We start from the raw sequence: 13,868 nt of genomic DNA, 5'->3' as shown, positions 1-13,868 counted from the left end.
GGAAATAGCAGCAGGGTATCTGCAGGTTCACAGAGGTATGCAGAGAAAGGGTGGCCTTATCCTGTGGAGCAAGATCGGGACCCGGCTCAAAAACCAGGTCAAAAAAATTTACTAGACCTGGATTCAAGGTTAAAACTAGATTCACCACGTCATTACACCGATGCTCTCTGTTTTGATGCTGAATTGAACTGCTCTGACCCCCAACCCTATTACACACTCAAGGTAGAAACACCTCTGCATACATGTGACTTCTCTTCCATCCATCTCCACCTCTGGTAGAGAATATTTTTCACCATTCACTCTGAGCCCTGAGAACAAACAAAAGTGGGCTGTGGACCTCTTTACATCCTGAGCCCTTCAAAAATCCCACAGGGCCTTAGCATAAAACAGAAAGTTGGAATTTCAAAGAGAACATAATTAAGTGACTACAGAGATGAGGTTGGGTTGTACAAGTGATGCTGACGCTCCCAGGGATTAGTGAAAGTAGAAAACCATTTACCACTCAGAGGCCTGAAAGGGCAAGGAGAGGAAACAGAGAGGCTGGTGAGAGCTGAAGCTGAAAACTTGAGAGCCCCTGACGTAAGGCCATTCTAGAGGTACTGGGTTCCTAATACAACTGAGACACTGAGGTGAGGAGACAGCTAGGGGATAAGTACCTTGACCTCTCTCTGTCCCAGACTCCTGCTAGGACAGCCCATTGGGGAACCCAGTCAGAACCCAGAGGGTAAGGGAACCTTGGTGATGTAAGGGCTCAGACCTCGAAGGACCAGGGCCTGGCAGAGAAGGTAGGGTTTGGATATGAGGAAGGACAAGTGGAAAATGATGTAAAATGTATAACATGGTTAAGGCCCTTGAACATCATTTAGTCTATCAGTCTGACTTCTCTTTTTCAAATAAATTACCCTCACTGCCTTTAACCATCTTCTACTTATCAAGGCTGAGGCCTTGGAGATGAAATATTTCATAAATACATTCATATCATTTTAATAATTTCTTAGTATAGGATCTCAGAGATTTGTGTGCATTGCCAAAAAAAAAAGCAAAACCAAAAAGCAAATCTGTGGTGCTGACATGTAATATGATCTTCATTTCACTGAGAAGGAAGCTCGAAGACCCTGCAGGAGCTGAGACCTGTACGTATCCTTAGAGTGACATCACAGTGAGGTCTGATGCTAAGGTTACAGAACTCCTCAGTTGCCAGAACGCTTCCGTGCTGCCATGAAACTCTGTGAATGCCATAGGACCAATGCAATGGTACCAACTCCATTCCTCATTTACCGACCACTTAATATGTCCCAGGCACTGTGCTAGGTGCATAGGAGGGATAGAGTGGCAGTAAGACATCACAGAAGCAGAAACTTTAATCCTTTTAAAGACCCACTTAAGAGTGTCTGCCATCTGCATACTGCTGGTGTGCCAATGATATTCTGCCTATTTTTACAATAGTGGAAAAGCTAGCATTTACTCATTTGCTTCAATAATCTTCTCCCTTCTCTATTTTAGGTCCTTCTATGATATCATTTTAACTCCTTCTCTTTCTCCATCTCTTCCTTCCTACCCACAGCCCCAGCCCCATCTGCCTTCCCACAGTACTGAAAGCCAGTAGTTCCCAGGGGAAGCACTGCACCAGGATGAGGTTGCCTCTCGACACAAGGGATTCGAGATATCCTTTTTGCTCTGAGACATTGGTCCTCTGGTTATAACACTACATAGCTAATTACCAAGCATCTCCAGGTACTTGGCACGGAAACAGGCAAATTACACACATGATCTCCTTTAATTTGTTCCTATGAGTAAAATTTATTTGCACACATCAGTTCTTTGCTTACAGTGCTGCTGCCACCAAAATGATTAGTGTCATGAAACTGACAAGAAGCAAATCATCCTCATTTCTAACTTTGATGGCACTAAGTCTCAGTCTTCTCAGTTCTACGTGGTTCTCATTTGTTTTAACGGACACAAGTCTGAATATAAAATCAAGTAAAAATGGCTAAGTGGGGAGGAAAGGCTTGAAAAGGGAAAATGAGCCATCACATGGCATATGCTAGACTAACCTTGAACGAGTTTCATGAACACACATAACAGTGATAGAAAGGCAGCATGTAATCTAAGCCTGAATACTTGGTAAATCCCCCACTCTGTTATTCTGAAGCAGATCTCTGATGGGATTATATTCCTTTCCTTCTGTCTTCAGCCTTCTTTCCCTCTGTCTTGAGCCCTCTCTCCCTGAAACACCTCTTTATTTTCCCTGCCACTTTTTTCTGCACTTTTTAAAAACCAATCTTGGCTTTGGGGAGGGTTTCCCCAACAACTCTGGAAAAAGTTGCATTCAGTTACAGAACCGTGGAAATTTAGAGTCTGGAAGCAGTTTGGAAATCATCTAGTTGATCTTCCTCACCTCACCTATTGAGAACCCATAGTCTAGCAATGCAGAAATAGAGATTTCCATGATGATGGAAAATTTCCATATATGCACTGTCTGAAGTGGTAGCCACTAGCCACATTGTACATTGTACAATACATCACAGCTATTGTACACCTGAAATATGGTTAGTGTGACTGAATTCTTAATTTTATTTGCCTTTAATTTTAGTTTAAATTCAGAGAGCCACGTAGGGATAGAGGCTACCATATGGCATAGTGGAGGTCTAGAAATTCTTGGACTGTACCCAGTGTCACATAGCTTTAAAGTAGAAGAATTCACCTGATTGTACAGGCCTATGACGCAGTGCAGGGGTCTTTAATGGTTTTCAAATACTGGAGTAAATCAACCAACTAAGCCCAGCATGCATAATTAAGGTACAGGTGAGAAGTGTCAGCTGCCTTGGCAATGACAAAGTAACACGGGAGCTGTCAGAATCTGGTAGGGCAAGAGGAAGAGGGGTCCACCAATAGCATCATCTTATAATATGTTGTACCAGATATGATGCTCACACTGATGAAAAGAAAAATAAGTTTGGATGTATTTTAAAATTTTTATAAAGACAGCTGAAATGGAAGCTAAAATATTTATAGAACCATAAAAATTAGGAGATGGGGGAACAAGAAAGACAAGATTGAATGGTTATAAGAATGTTGAATTTACTATTGAGCAGGAAGTTAATATATAGTGTCCTAAAATGGACAAATTAAAGAATAAATAAGCATGAATGGTCACAACATCTCTGAGCAGAAGAGGTGAAAGCTGTCTCTGCGGATGGGGCAATGAGTAGGGAGGGATGCAGAGACACACAGTGAGTTAATACTTATCTGCATTTTATTATTTTGGGCTATGTTCATGCTTTTTATTTCTTAAATAAATAAAAGCTATTTTTATGAGCTTCATGGGTTTGAAATTAGGGCAGAAAATATATTTATCAGAATTTTTTTTTTTTTTAATGGAGGGATGCTCGGAAACAACACTGCACTCAGTGCAGGGGTCTTTAATGCATAACACTGCACTGAAGGCATAATTAAGTAGGTCACTGCTTTTCCTCATGCATTTAGCCAGACGTACAAAAATATTTACCCACAGAATCATTTGTATTTGTCTAATATATAAAGCCAGTGATTTTTGTCTGGCAGTCTCAGTCTCAGGCTGCAGTAAGTTAGATCTTCTAAACAATTATTCAGTGCAGTCAGAATAAGATGAATCAGGCTGAATATCACACAAATTCAAACACAGCTCTTAACACACTCCAGTCAAAGAACAGCAAACATAAAGGCAGATGTGATCTTACCTATTAGAATATCCCAGGAAAAAGTACCCCCAGCCTGTCTATTTGACACACATGCTGATACTGAATGGGGGTAGAACAAGAAGGCACTCACTTATGAGAGTTACGGGAAAGGAGGCAGAGATGCCGAGGTTGTGGCAATTAGAGCCCTTTTTTTTTTTTTTTTTTTGGGCGGCGTTGGGGGAGGGGTTTGGGGCTATCAGGCAGCAGGTTTTTTTGGGTGAGAACTCAGCTCAGGAGCTGGGTGTTGCAGAGCCTGCTGGGTCCTGGGCTGCCGAAGCGGCGACTGCGGCAGCTCGTGCCTATGTTTCTCCTCCTTGAGGCTCTTGCGATGCTACATGTCCCAGTCCTGCGGCAGCTTCCGGAGGCGGGCATTGCTCGGGTCCACGTGGTACTTCTCCTTCCGCTCTTGCTGCCGCCGCTGCCGGTTCTCACCGCTCTGGGGCACTTTGGCCATGCGCTCTTCCATGAACTGCTTCCCGGTTGACGCTTCTGCTCCTCGCCCAGCTGCCGCACCCGCAGTGCCTCCCGCTTGGCCCCCAGGCTCAGGTACCATTCGCACCCCTCAGCCTGCGGCTTCTGCGGCTGTTCCCGCGGTGGCCGTAAAGACGCCACCCTGGAGGCGGGCACCAGGAGCCGCGTAGCGCGGCCCCAGCTGCCAGCGAAGGGTCAGCGGGTCATCTAGGTCTGGCCGCCAGGCTCGTGGAGTCCAGGCCCAGGGTGGTCACCAGGCCCAGCTGGCTGTGCGCCTCCGCACGGGCACCGCCATCTTGCCCATTAGAATCCACTTTTGAGCTGGGTGTTGAAAATTGTGGACACCTGGCTGTAGCTAAGAGCTGAGGATGAGCAGCTGACCTTCTGCAGAGCTGTTGTACACAGACTGAGGGGCCAGAGTGTGGCGAGTCCACGGATCCTAACAAGGCGTGGACATCTGGGTAAATGATACAGTTCATGGGCTGGGGAGCAGACCTCTAAGACCAAATGGAAAACTAGACCCCAGCCAGCCAGCGGGCGTGTGGAAGAAATGCCTTTCCCAGCACCGTCAGACTGGTCAATCCATCCCTCCTCTGCAGGAGCTCACTCTGCAAGTTTACACCTGAGAAGAGGTAAGTGGGGTACAAATGGGGTGTACCATAGTGTGACCCCCTGGGCAATAACCCCTGACCTTCTGACCATGGTCTGGTAAGACTCTAAGTGTCATGATGAATTTATTCTTATATGATCCTCGTACTTCACTTTAGCATTTCTATTTTCAAGGCTCATTTCCTGAAATTTCATTTTGAGTCATTTCACATTCTTGAATATGATCCGTACAGTAAACCTCCTGAAAAGTCATTGTACCTCTGTGGTCTAAGATGGTGCAGGATTCTCTCCATCTAGGCCTTATCAGGGCAAAGGAAACAAAATAAAAGCAATGTTAGTTGCTCTCATTCTGTAGCATAAATGAATTCTGGACACAGACTAGTCCATGGTTTTTCTATGCCTGACAGGCCTAGAAAGAGAAACATTCATCTCAAGGATTTCATCCTCCTTCCTACGTTGACTGCACACTGCCTGTCTCACTAACCCAATGGACATACTTCTTAGGCTCCAACATCAGATTTTTGCCAAAAATTCCCAAGGAAACTGTAAGCTAGACCTATACAGGATCTAGACCTCCTTGACCTCATCCAGTTTCTTTTTTTTTTTTTACATTTTTATTGGAGTATAATTGCTTTAAAATGATGTGTTAGTTTCTGCTTTATAACAAAGTGATACACATACATATATCGCCATATCTCTTCCCTCTTGCATCTCCCTCCCACCCTCCCTATCCCACCCCTCTAGGTGGTCACAAAGCACTGAGCTGATCTCCCTGTGCTATGTGGCTGCTTCCCACTAGCTATCTCTTTTACGTTTGGTAGTGTATATATGTCCATGCCACTCTCTCACTTCGTCCCAGCTTACCCTTCCCCCTCTCCGTGTCCTCAAGTCCATTCTCTGTGTCTGCGTCTTTATTCCTGTCCTGCCCCTAGGTTCTTTTTTTTTTTTTTAGATTCCGTATATATGTGTTAGGATACGGTATTTGTTTTTCTCTTTCTGACTTATTTCACTCTTTATGACAGGTTCTAGGTCCATCCATCTCAATACAAATGACTCAATTTCATTTCTTTTTATGGCTGAGTAATATTCCATAGTATATATGTGGCGCATCTTCTTTTTTTTTTTTTTTTTTTTTGTGGTATGCGGACCTCTCACTGTTGTGGCCTCTCCCGTTGCGGAGCACAGGCTCTGGGCGCGCAGGCTCAGCAGCCATGGCTCACGGGCCCAGCTGCTCCGCAGCATGTGGGATCCTCCCGGACCGGGGCACAAACCCGTGTCCCCTGCATCGGCAGGCGGACTCTCAACCACTGCGCCACCAGGGAAGCCCCTGGCACATCTTCTTTATCCATTCATCTGTCAATGGACACAGGTTGCTTCCATGTCCTGGCTATTGTAAATAGTGCTGCAGTGAACATTGTGGTACATGTCTCTTTTTGAATTATGGTTTTCTCAGGGTATATGCTGAGTAGTGGAATTGCTGGGTCGTATGGTAGTTCTATTTTTAGATTTTTAAGGAACCTCCATACTGTTCTCCATAGTGCCTGTATCAATTTATATTCCCACCGACAGTGCAAGAGGGTTCCTTTTTCTCTACACCCTCTCCAGCATTTATTGTTTGTAGATTTTTTGATGATGGCCATTCTGACCAGTGTGAGATGATACCTCATTGTAGTTTTGATTTGCATTTCTCTAATGATTAGTGATGTTGAGCATTCTTTCGTGTGTTTGTTGGCAATCTGTATATCTTCTTTGGAGAAATGTCTATTTAGGTCTTCTGCCTATTTTGGGATTGGGTTGTTTGTGTTTTTGATATTGAGCTGCATGAGCTGCTTGTAAATTTTGGAGATTAATCCTTTGTCAGTTGCTTCATTTGCAAATATTTTCTCCCATTCTAAGGGTTGTCTTTTAGTCTTGTTTAAGTTTTCCTTTGCTGTGCAAAAGCTTTTAAGTTCCATTAGGTTCCATTTGTTTATTTTTGTTTTTATTTCCATTTCTCTAGGAGGTGTGTCAAAAAGCATCTTGCTGTGATATATGTTTTACAGTGTTCTGCCTGTGTTTTCCTCTAAGAGTTTTATAGTGTCTGGCCTTATGTTTTGGTCTTTAATCCATTTGGAGTTTATTTTTGTGTATGGTGTTTGGGAGCATTCTAATTTCATTCTTTTACATGTAGCTGTCTAGTTTTCAAAGCACCACTTATTGAAGATGCTGTCTATTCTCCGTTGTATATTCTTGCCTCCTTTATCAAAAATAAGGTGACCTTATGTGTATGGGTTTATCTCTGGGCTATTTATCCTGTGCTATTGATCTATATTTCTGTTTTTGTGCCAGTACCGTACTGTAGCTTTGTAGTATAGTCTGAATTCAGGGAGCCTGATTCCTCCAGCTCCGCTTTTCTTTCTTAAGATTGCTTTGGCTATTCTAGTTCTGTGAAAAATGCCATTGGTAGTTTGATAGGGATTGCATTGAATCTGTAGATTGCTTTGAGTAGTATAGTCATTTTCACAATGTTGATACTTCCAATCCAAGAACATGGTATATCTCTCCTTCTGTTTTTATCATCTTTAATTTCTTTCATCAGTGTCTTGTAGTTTTTTGCATACAGGTTTTTGTCTCCTTAGGTAGGTTTATTCCTAGGTAGTTTATTCTTTTTGTTGCAGTGGTGAATGAGAGTGTTTCCTTAGTTTCTCTTTCAGATTTTTCAGCATTAGTGTATAGGAATGCAAGAGATTTCTGTGCATTAATTTTGTATCCTGCTACTTTACCAAATTCATTGGTTAGCTCTAGTAGTTTTCTGGTAGCATCTTTAGGATTCTGTATGTATAATATCATGTCATCTGCAAACAGTGACAGCTTTACTTTTTCTTTTCTGATTTGGATTCCTTTTATTTCTTTTTCTTCTCTGATTGCTGTGGCTAAAACTTCAAAAACTATGTTGAATAATAGTGGTGAAAGTGGACAGCCATGTCTTGTTCCTGATTTTAGAGGAAATGGTTTCAGGTTTTCACCATTGAGAATGATGTTGGCTGTGGGTTTGTCATATATGGCCTTTATTATGTTGAGGTAAGTTCCCTGTGTGCCTACGTTCTGCATGGTTTTTATCATAAATGGGTGTTGAATTTTGTAGAAAGATTTTCTGCATCTACTGAGATGATCATATAGATTTTCTCCTTCAATTTGTTAATATGGTGTATCACGTTGTTTGATTTGCGTATATTGAAGAATCCTTGCATTCCTGGGATAAACCCCACTTGGTCATGGTGTATGATCCTTTTAATGTGCTGTTGGATTCTGTTTGCTAGTATTTTTTTAAGGATTTTTGCATCTATGTTCATCAGTGATATTGGCCTGTAGTTTTCTTTCTTTGTGACATCCTTGTCTGGTTTTGGTATCAAGGTGATGGTGGCCTCGTAGAAGGAATTTGGGAGTGTTCCTCCCTCTGCTATATTTTGGAAGAGTTTGAGAAGGATAGGTGTTAGCTCTTCTCTAAATGTTTGATAGAATTCGCCTGTGAAGCCATCTGGTCCTGGGCTTTTGTTTGTTGGAAGCTTTTTAATCACAGTTTCAATTTCAGTGCTTGTGATTGGTCTGTTCATATTTTCTATTTCTTCCTGATTCAATCTCGGCATGTTGTGCATTCCTAAGAATTTGTCCATTTCTTCCAGATTGTCCATTTTATTGGCATAGAGTTGCTTGTAGTAATCTCTCATGATCTTTTGTATTTCTGCAGTGTCACTGGTTATTTCTCCTTTTTCACTTCTAATTCTATTGATTTGAGTCTTCTCCCTTTTTTTCTTGATGAGTCTGGCTAATGGTTTATCAATTTTGTTTATCTTCTCAAAGAACCAGCTTTTAGTTGTATTGATCTTTGCTATTGTTTCCTTCATTTCTTTTTCATTTATTTCTGATCTGATCTTTATGATTTCTTTCCTTCTGCTAATTTGGGTTTTTTTTGTTCTTCTCTAATTGCTTTATGTGTAAGGTTAGTTGTTTATTTGAGATGTTTCTTGTTTCTTGAGGTAGGATTGTATTGCTATAAACATCCCTCTTAGAACTGCTTTTGCTGCATCCCATAGGTTTTGGGTTGTCGTGTTTTCATTGTCATTTGTGTCTAGGTATTTTTTGATTTCCTCAGTGATCTCTTGGTTATTTAGTAGTGCATTGTTTAGCCTCCATGTGTTTGTATATTTTACAGATTTTTTTCCTGTAATTGATATCTACTCTCATAGCATAGTGGTTGGAAAAGATACTTGACACGATTTCAATTTTCTTAAATTTATCAAGGCTTAATTCATGACCCAAGATATGATCTATCCTGGAGAATGTTCCAGGAGCACTTGAGAAGAAAGTGTATTCTGTTGTTTTTGGATGGAATGTCCTATAAATATCAATTAAGTCCCTCTTGTTTAATGTATATTTAAAGCTTGTTTTCCGTATTTATTTTCATTTTGGATGATCTGTCCATTGGTGAAAGTGGGATGGTAAAGTCCCCTACTATGATTGTGTTACTGTCGATTTCCCCTTTTATGGCTGTTAGCATTTGCCTTATGTGCTTAGGTGCTCCTATGTTAGATGCATAAATATTTACACTTGTTATATCTTCTTGTTGGATTGATGCCTTGATCATTATGTAGTGTCTATCTTTGTCTCTTGTAATAGTCTTTATTTTAAAGTCTATTTTGTCTGATATGAAAATTGGTACTCCAGCTTTTTTTTGATTTCCATTTGCATGGAATGTCTTTTTCCATCTCCTCACTTTCACTCTGTGTGTGTCCCTAGGTCTGAAGTGGGTCTCTTATAGACAGCATATATGTGGGTCTTGTTTTTGTATCCATTCAGCTTTTCAATGTCTTTTGGTTGGAGCATTTAATCCATTTACATTTAAGGTAGCTATTGATATGTGTGTTCCTTTTACCATTTTCTTAATTGTTTTGGGTTTGTTATTGTAGGTCTCTTCCTTCTCTTGTGTTTCCTGCCTAGAAAAGTGCCTTAAGGATTTGTTGTAAAGCTGGTTTGGTGGTGCTGAATTTTCTTAGCTTTTGCTTGCCTATAAACATTTTAATTTCTCCATCAAATCTTAATGAGATACTTGCTTGATAGAGTACTGTTGGTTGTAGGTTTTTCCCTTTCATCACTTTAAATATGTCCTGCCACTCCCTTCTGGCTTGCAGAGTTTCTGCTGAAAGATCAGCTGTTAACGTTATGGGGATTCCCTTGTGTGTTATTTGTTGTTTTTCCCTTGCTGCTTTTAATATTTTTTCTTTGCTTTTAATTTTTGATAGTTTGATTAATATGTGTCTTGGCATGTTTCTCCTTGGATTTATCCTGTATGAGACTCTTTGCACTTCTTGGACTTGATTGACTATTTCCTTTCCTATATTAGGGAAGTTTTCAGCTATAATCTCTTCAAATATTTTCTCAGTCCCTTTCTTTTTCTCTTCTTCTTCTGAAGCCCCTATAATTCGAATGTTGGTGCATTTAATGTTGTCCCAGGGGTCTCTGAGACTGTCCTCAATTCTTTTCATTCTTTTTTCTCCTCTGCGGTAGTTATTTCCAGTATTTTATCTTCCAGGTCACTTATCCATTCTTCTGCCTCAGTTATTCTGCTATTGATTCCTTGTTAGAGAATTTTTAATATTTATTGTGTTGTTCATCGTTGTTTGTTTGCTCTTTAGTTCTTCTAGGTCCTTGTTAAACATTTCTTGTATTTTCTCCATTCTATTTCCAAGATTTTGGATCACCTCTGAATTCTTATTCAGGTAGACTGCCTATTTCCTCTTCTTTTTTTTCTTCTGGTGGGTTTTTACCTTTCTCTTTCATCTGTGTGTTTCTATGTCTTCTCATTTTGCTTAACTTACTCTGTTTGGTGTTTCCTTTTCACAGGCTGCGGGTTTGTAGTTACCGTTGTTTTTGGTGTCTGCCCCAAGTGGCTAAGGTTCGTTTAGTGGGTTGTGTAGGCATCCTGGAGGAGGGAACTATTGCCTATGTTCTAGTGGATGAGGTTGGATCTTGTCTTTCTAGTGGGCAGGACCATGTCCGGTGGTTTATTTTGGGGTGTCTGTGACCTTATTATGATTTTAGGCAGCCTCTCTGCTTTAGAGAGGGGTTGTGTTCCTGTCTTTCTAGTTGTTTGGCCTAGGGTGTCCAGCACTATAGCTTGCTCGTCTTTGAGTGGAGCTTGGTCTTAGCGTTGAGATGGAGATCTCTGGGAGAGCTTTCACTGTTTGATATTACATGGAGCTGGGAGGTCTCTGGTGGACTAATGTCCTGAACTTGGCTCTCCCACCTCAGAGGCACAGGCCTGAAACCTGGCTGGAGCACCAAGACCCTGCCAGCCACACAGCTGTGAAGAAAAGGGAGAAGGAAGGGAAGAAAGAAAGTGAGAGAGAGAGAGAGAGAAGGAAAGAAAGAAAGAGGAAAAAAAATTATTAAAAAATAAAATAATTATTAAAAATAAAAAAATTATAAAGTAATTTAAAAAAAAGAAGAGAACAACCAAACCAAAAAAAAAAATCCACTGGTGATAACAAGCACTAAAAACTATACTAAAAAAAAAAAAAGGGCAGACAGAACCCTAGGACAAATAGTCAAAGCAAAGCTATACAGACAAAATCACACAAACTCCACTGCCTCAATTTTGGGATGATTCGTTGTCTGTTCAGGTATTCCACAGATGCAGAGTACATCAAGTTGATTGTGGACATATAATCCGCTGCTCCTCAGGCTACTGGGAGAAATTTCCCTTTCTCTTCTTTGTTCGCACAGCTCCTGGGGTTCAGCTTTGGATTTGGCCCCGTTTTGCGTGTAGGTCGCCTGAAGGCGTCTGTTCTTCGCTCAGACAGGATGGGGTTAAAGGAGCAGCTGATTAGGGGGCTCTGGCTCACTTAGGCCGGGGGGAGGGAGGGGTGCGGAATGCGGGAGAGCCTGCGGCGGCAGAGGCCGGTGTGACGTTGCACTAGCTTGAGGCGCGCCGTGAGTTCTCCCGGGGGAGTTGTCCCTGGATCACGGGACCCTGGCAGTGGCGGGTTGCACGGGCTCCCCGGAAGGGCGGTGTGGATAGTGACCTGTACTTGCACACAGGCTTCTTGGTGGCTGCAATAGCAGCCTTAGCATTTCATGCCTGTCTCTGGTGTCCTCTGGCTATCAAGCCGAGGCTCGCGCCTGTCTCTGGAGCTTGTTTAGGCGGTGGTCTGAATCCCCTCTCCTCATGCACCTGGAAACAACTATCTCTTGCCTCTTAGGCAGTTCCAGACTTTTCCCTGGACTCCCTCCCAGCTAGCTGTGATGCACTATCCCCCTTCAGGCTGTGTTCACGCAGCCAACCCCAGTTCTCTCCCTGCGATCCAACCGAAGCCTGAGCCTCAGCTCCCAGCCCCCGCCCGCCCTAGCAGGTGAGCAGACAAGCCTCTCGGGCTGGTGAGTGCTGGTCGGCACCAGTCCTCTGTGAGGGAATCTCTCCACTTTGCTCTCTGCACCTCTGTTGCTGCGCTCTCCTCCGTGTCTCTAAAGCTTCCCCTCAGCCCCCCCCCGCCCCCCGTCTGTCAGTGAAGGGGCTTCCTAGTGTGTGGAAACTTTCCCTCCTTCACAGCTCCCTCCCACTGGTGCAGGTCCCGTTCCTATTCTTTTGTCTCTGTTTATTCTTTTTTCTTTTGCCCTACCCGTGTACGTGGGGAGTTTCTTGCCTTTTGGGAAGTCTGAGGTCTTCTCCCAGTGCTCAGTAGGTGTTCTGTAGGAGTTATTCCACATGTAGGTGTATTTCTGATGTATTTGTGGTGAGGAAGGTGATCTCCATGTTTTACTCCTCTGCCATCTTGAAGGTCTCCCCTCCCTCATCCAGTTTCTATAGATCCTTTCTATCAAGTGTAGATCTTCCTTCCAGAAACCCCCTTGCTTCCATTTTGGCCTCATTGCTCTTGCAGGATGCCAAGAATTATCATGGGTGTCCTACTTTCTTCAAAGCTGAGTTCACAAAAAGTCATGCCTACTGTCTTAGTCTTCTCAGGCTGTCATGCCAAAATACCACAGACTGGGTGCCTTAAACAACAGATTTTAATTCTTTTACAGTTCTGGAGGCTGGAAAGTCCAAGATCAAGATGTCAACTAATGGATTTCGGGTTTAGCTCTCTTCCTGGCTTGCATATGGTTGCCTTCTCGCTATGTCCTCACATGGACTTTCCTCTCTGCAGGCACATGGAGGGAGAGAGAAATAGCTCTCTCTCTCTCCTCCCCTTCTTATAAGGCCATTAATGACATCATAAGTCCCACCCTCATGACTAATCAAACTCTAATTTCCACCCAAAGGCTGCATATCCAAATACCATCACACTGGAGATTAGTCTTCAATATATGAATCTGTGGGGGAGAACAAACATTCAGTCCAAAACATTCCACCCCTAGCCCCCTTCTCCAAATTTATGGCTTTCTCTCATGCAAAATACATTAATTCCACCTCAGCAGTCCCCAAAGTTTTCACTCTTTCCAGCATCAACTCTAAAGTCTGAAGTCCAAAATCTCATCTAAATATAATCTAAATTAGACATAAGTGAGACTGAAGGTATAATTCATCCTGAGGCAGAATTCCCCTCCAGCTGTGAATCTGTCAAAGAAGACAAGTCATGCGCTTCCAAAATACAATAATGGTACAGGAATAGGTTAGACATTCCCATCCCATGGGAGAAATAGGAAAGAAGTAAAGGGTGACAGGTCCCAAGATGATCCAAAACCTAGCAAGGCAGATTCCACCTCATCGTAAGGCTCCAGAATAATCCTCATTGGTTCAATGCTCTGACCCACCGGGGTGGCAGTTCCATCTTCTAGACCCATGTTCCCATCTTCAGATCCCCTGGGGTTGATAGTCCATTCCTCAAGGCTCTGCCAGGTGGCAGTAAGCTCCCAAGGATGGAGCACCCCTGTCCCCAGGGCTCTGGACAGCACACAGTACAGTGGAGGCAGTCCTGGTCATCTCTGAATCCCCTTCAGGATCATTCTTTTCTTTTCTCAAAGCATGGCACACATTCACAGCTGAGTAGCTGTATGGTTCAGTCCTGTAGGATCAATTAATTTTGACAATTT

General features: G+C 42.6%; 1 pseudogene; it reads right to left on the bottom strand.

Moving 5' to 3' along the window:
• Positions 1–3,949: 3,949 nt before the first annotated feature.
• On the bottom strand, positions 3,950–13,619 carry LOC132598171 (large ribosomal subunit protein mL64-like; annotated as a pseudogene).
• Between the last annotated feature and the right edge of the window lie 249 nt (positions 13,620–13,868).

The sequence above is a fragment of the Globicephala melas genome, chromosome 11 (genome assembly GCF_963455315.2).
Source record: "Globicephala melas chromosome 11, mGloMel1.2, whole genome shotgun sequence".
NCBI lineage: Eukaryota > Metazoa > Chordata > Mammalia > Artiodactyla > Delphinidae > Globicephala > Globicephala melas.
The sequence above is the reverse complement of the archived record's forward strand: the minus strand, read 5'-3'. Positions and strand labels throughout refer to the sequence as shown.